We start from the raw sequence: 6,000 nt of genomic DNA on the forward strand, positions 1-6,000 counted from the left end.
TACCTATTAATTAATCTTGAATGACAAATCAATTATATTAAGAAATGTATCTATAAATTGATTGGTCTTTATGTCTTACCAATCGAAATTGTTAAGATAATTGATTTCTTTTAATTAGTAAACAGGAAAATTAATGAATTTACCAAAACAAAAAATGTGAAGTATTAAGTGATGTGTAAATTACTATTTTCTTCATTCGTACATTTTTAATGTTGCACGAGTTTATGAGATGTATACAATAAAATTTTGCTTCATTTAAAGATGATCAAATTAAACTTTGAGTCAGGTAACTTTTTACAAAATTTTAATATACACTTATGTTATAATGTTTGGACCCCCCAAGATTCAAATCCTAGCTCCGCCACTGCTTATAGAGCAAGTTTGCAATTTGATATTGATGCAGTGGCTTGACCAATTCAAACAACACAGAGCTTGCTCAGTTGTATGAGAAGTACAAAACTTCAAGGTTTAATTTCTAACTCCTTTCTTCATTTTGCTTACTTGTAATTCTTCTCTTAAATGAATTATAGCTAACTCGTGCATGCATGCCTTGTTTCTTTGCAGGTCTGGAGATTTTGGCATCCCCGTGCAATCAGTTTGGAGCACAGGAGCCAGGGTCTAATGACGAGATTGTAGAGTTTGCTTGCACTCGGTTTAAGGCCGATCGAGTATCCCGGCCATCTTTGACAAGCAGGTATGATGAAGGCGATTTTGTTTTCCATATGTTGAATGGAATCATGTCAGCAAGAAGCAGTGGAGTTTAACATGCTTTTTATTTCCCATTTTAGGTGGATGTGGATGTTAATGTCGGCAAGAATATATGAGTTCTTCTCCTGGAAACATTTTGTCAGCTGTACGTGATGGACAAGCAACTACAATTAATCTTCTCCGGCGCTGCTCCTGCCTTCTCGACATGAACAGAAAATTCTATAAGAATGCAGTTTCTAGGGTTTGTAAATTGTAAGTAAACTTTTATAGTCACTCTATATATAGAACGTACCTGCACGTATACACATGTCAAGGTTATATCCAAATATGGAGACAGTGCTGCATGCTCACTCATGGAATATATGACTATTATTTCCACATATTTGAGTGTGTCGTCTGTGAAACTGCAGAAACTGCCAAAGCTTTTGACACGCAATTAATATATATATATATATATATATATGATATATATGGAAATATATATATAGATCAAATTACAATTAGAATTGGAATGAACAATTTAAACAGGTGGGGATGACTCGTATAAATTTCCCTGGCATGCATGGGGCTAGAAGTAGGTATTTCTTACCTCACATACTAAATGCAGACTTTTGCCGAAGCAGTCTGTCCTTTTCCATGTATAAGTTAGAATAATGCAGCTTAGGTTTAAATTCTCGATTTATTTTCAAAGGCGGCAAGCAGCCACTTGCTGGAAAACATGCCAGCATTGGCCCTAGCTATTAAGATATACGGTTGAATGTGATCTGAAAATGTTTCGCGGTCATCGACCATCTTCAGCTTTTGGGTTTGGCATGCATATGCAACTGTTTGCTACTAGCTCGATCCTCCATGAATGTTTCTCTGTCAGATCTCTCTAATTTTCCGGTCATTACACCTCAAATTGAAATCCACACTTACCTTTTTTTTTTTTTTGCAATAAAATTGGTAACTTAAATTTTGTCTTTTAGTGACTTAAACTTTGTTTTTTATGAATGTGTTAACAAAAAAATAATAATAATAATAATATGGATTTCAATTTAGGGTGTGTGGACATCCATTTATGTCATTTCTTTCATTTGAATGTCTATATATGTACATATATCTTTACGTACTGAAGTTGCTGATGACATGCACAGTACTTTTAGGTGGTCGTTACTCGTTAAAGACTGTAGCTCTCTCTCTCTCTCTCTCTCTCTCTCTCTCAGCTAGTGACCATGATCAGACCGATGAAGATATAAACATACTCATATATGCACATGCACATTACATATGCCCGACTGTCCTGTCCTCGCATGCACAATACAAGCTGCTCTTGAGTCTTGACATTAAACTTATTGTTAGCTAGTCATGACTCATGATGCATATACATATTGGCCTTTCATTTCCGATGGACCTCGAGAGTCGAGAATACGATGGATTTTATTTATAGAAATAGAAAAGGTACACATACATCCTAGCAAACTAAATTAGAAACCTAATCAATTACAGAAGGTAAGGTGGACATGCACCAACCTTACTCAGTTACTCTTCCTAGTGGGAACAAGCAAATACAGAAGCGGCCTGATCATATAGATGTGCCGCATTATTCCATCAAAGTTAGAGAAGACACGCAAGCATACTTCGATTCCATGGATATATAGGTTTCTAGTTATATGCTGCCTTAAATCTTTCAAAGAAACTAATAATATCGTCTGCAATGAGATCTGCAGTATTGTCTGTGCTTGTGGTTCTGCTTAGAGGTACTTTGGTATCCTTAGCTCCCCTAAGATTGTCGCTCTTGAGTGGAAAGAGCTCCAGAGTTTGAGTTTCTCTACTTTCTTCTTCTCTTCTGTAATTAGTGGGTTCAGTTAATACCATACGGCCGTAATCATGATGATAACAGTGACGATAGTCCAAGAGCTTTCTGTGAATTAACGTAGCGTCTGAGGTCGATCTACGTGTAGCCATTTGTTCCACAAGTTGCCTCGAGGAGCAATCCACCATGCTCATCATCCTCTCTTGCAGTACTGAAGATGATTCCTGAGGACGTACGGTAACGAGTGAAACTCATGCATATAGGCTAAAACAGAATATCCATATCGATCACGCATTCCATTCATTCATTTCTATATTCTCTTCTTGAGATTTGGTTTGATGATACGAGTATTACGTATACCTGATCAGAAATAACAGTGCGGTTCGGTAGTTTCCACTTATTCTGCTGCTCAACTTCAAGACTGATCTGCTGCTCAACTTCAAGACTTGACTGATTAGTTAGTCCTGCAATTATTAGACAATTTCAGTAACAAGTGACATATCTGAGAATTAACCTTTGCTAGCTTCTCATCAACTTTGAAACTCATAAAACCAGATTCACAAGTCTTGGTACTCTTGTGCTCAATCAATTGAATTTCTCTTAGCTATTAGCTAGGGTTTGCTGAATCTTGCCTGGTGACCACAAGGCACAAGTATATTATTTGTACTGAATCTCATAATTATTATCAAATATTAACACAATCATTCAGTCTCTACCCACCTCATAACGTAGCTAATCAATATGCATGGTATACACTTATTGAGGTGGCTTCAACAAGTGTTGAGCCCTAGTCTCCCATAGAGTCATGCACAAATCTAATAAGAAAATAATGCAACTGAATTGGTACCTCCTGCAGATTCTTTGTCCTGGAGACCGCTAGTCGTGTTGTTAGTGAAAGTTTGCTGTTGTTTAGAGTCAGTCGACTTATACATGGACATTACTTGACGTCGTCTCTTCTGCCTCTCCCTGGCTCGGTAGTTCTGAAACCAATAAAATACATTCTTGCCTTCAATTCTCCCATAGTTTCGAAGCTGCACAGTCACCAGTTGGATCTGTTTGGCCGTTGGTGTCTTTAACCCACATCGATACATCTCTTTCAGGGCCATAACCTGCTCCGGGGTTGGAGTCCATCGGGACCTTCGCAAAGGAGCTGCAGCTTCGGATTTTTTATCAATACAAAAACTACCACTACTGCTACTTCTCCCTTGCGCAGTCGACGTCGATGTCCCTCGAACCACTGCACACATATATATGAATACTACTGTTATATATTATCACTATTATCACCTACCCAGAACATAATTAATCAAAGATTTCTACATATATATATACATATATATCAATATATATGTGATCTAATCATATATTACTGTATATATATATATATATACATCTGTACGTACTCTGATGTTGATGGTAGTTGAGTGGTAACACAGGGTTTTGGGTCGTACTGGAAGTAGAGGTAAGCTTTGGAGTGAGTAGTACTGCAGGCTGATGAAGATTTGCAGCAGCTTTGATATAGTAGTCAGGCAGCTGATCCCTGGTAATGTTCATGTTAGGGTTTCTACAACTAGCGCTGATGGATTTCATCATCAAAAACATCTATATAGGATAGTTATTTAAACGAGGAGGATTGCTAAGCAGACAAGGGAATGTTTTCAATCGTGAGCAAAGATGAGAAAGGGATGAATATCACTGAGGAAGGTATATGTATTTATAGTCATAAAGCTTGCTTACGTTGCTTACGTTCAGTTTCCAAATTGACCAAAAAATAAAAAATTACTTTCAGGTTCCAAACATGCAGGATTAATAATGGAAATATACAGAAAAAAGAAAAGAAAAAAGAAGATGACATTGAGCTTGCGTAAACGAAGATAGGGAAATAATGACAGCATTAACTAGTTCCGATCTTATATCTCACTATCCTCCTGACATGTACATTTACTTATCAACAAAACTATGACGTCAATTATAACTACCACCTTTTTTACATTAATTATTCATCGACTTCAATTCTATTCGTATATTCGATCAATTTCATTTAACTTGTACATGTTTGCTTTAGTTTAAAATGCGTTCGTGTTCCTACTCTGTGGAAACATAAGTAACATTTCAGATTAAGCTAGTTTTAGGGATATGGAGAATTTCCGTTATCAAATTTTGGGAGCAGATCGAGCATGCAAAATCGAGCTATGGATCTTAGAAAAATTCCATTTTGAACGGCACGACTCTTTCTCGTTTTTGCTTATGTTTTGGTTGCCTTTCTATTTTGTTGTTTCACTTGCATCTAAGACAATTTCTATCCAACGATGTGTGAGGAATACGTAGTCGATCTATTTACTGTTAATCGTTGTAGGAATTCACACCAGATCAACAAATTAAGAGGGTGGACCGTTTTATAAATAGAGAAGAAAATTAAAGGTCTGCAAATGAAAATGAAACCTCGACTCCCATCCAGAAATAAACAGGCTATATATGCATACATGCATGCAGAATATACCAGATATATATGATACAATTATATATGTGGTTTGGGAGTGCAATACTGCAATAATACTGGAGCTTGCTTTGTTGTAGCTGGCTAGCTTAGGGTTAGCTGCTCAAGAAATCACCAGAATACAAATGATGGTCGGAATTGTCACTCAGATGAGCCGCCTGTTGGTAGTTGATCATCAGTTATGTCTATTACGTATGCATTTTTTTTTACAGAGAGATACCAGTTGAGCCCCAAAGCTTTAACCCTTTCCGTATATTGTTGCCGCGTCAGCAATGATTTTGTATCATAAATATTATTAAGACGGGCTGGACGTTGTTCCAGATTTTGCAGACTTTGCCATAACTTTGCTCGACGCCTTCCATACATTGTAGGTTAATTTTTCCTTATTAATTTTCTCCAATTTATTCTCATTTACTTCTCTTGCACACTACTGTTCCTCTCTGACTATACATATTGATTATTTTTCAGATCATTATATGGGACATTGTAGGGTTAGAATACTCGAATGACGTCACTGGACATCACCAACAACAGAACGTACAACCGCATGCATATGTATACATGCTTAATTCGGCAATAATGGCCGAACATCTTTATGGTTTCGTTTGAATGCATGTATCATGTATGCTAGGTAGCTAGCTCCTCTGATCTTCCTGTTCCTTGCCAATTCCGTTATGGGGTTTCTCCTTTCGTTTTCTGATACCCTCTTTTTAGATTGTTTGCGGTATTCGGAGACTCAATCCCTAGCCTTGCCAAACTAGGCCACACTGGTTCGGCTCGATGATGGAGTACTAATGCCACTCTCTCTTCTACCTTTGCTTTCTCTCTATTTCTCTTCTTATAAGTTGTATTAGGGTTCTACGTTGTAATTTATTCTATACTTTAGAAAGAAAGAAAAATGAGATAGAGATGAATTTGATCGATTATGGCACATATATTGATGCTCACTATACAATAGGTACTTATAGATAGGCATGAAATGATTGTGGCCTGGCCCGTG

The sequence above is a fragment of the Fragaria vesca genome, linkage group LG5 (genome assembly GCF_000184155.1).
Source record: "Fragaria vesca subsp. vesca linkage group LG5, FraVesHawaii_1.0, whole genome shotgun sequence".
Taxonomy (NCBI): domain Eukaryota; kingdom Viridiplantae; phylum Streptophyta; class Magnoliopsida; order Rosales; family Rosaceae; genus Fragaria; species Fragaria vesca.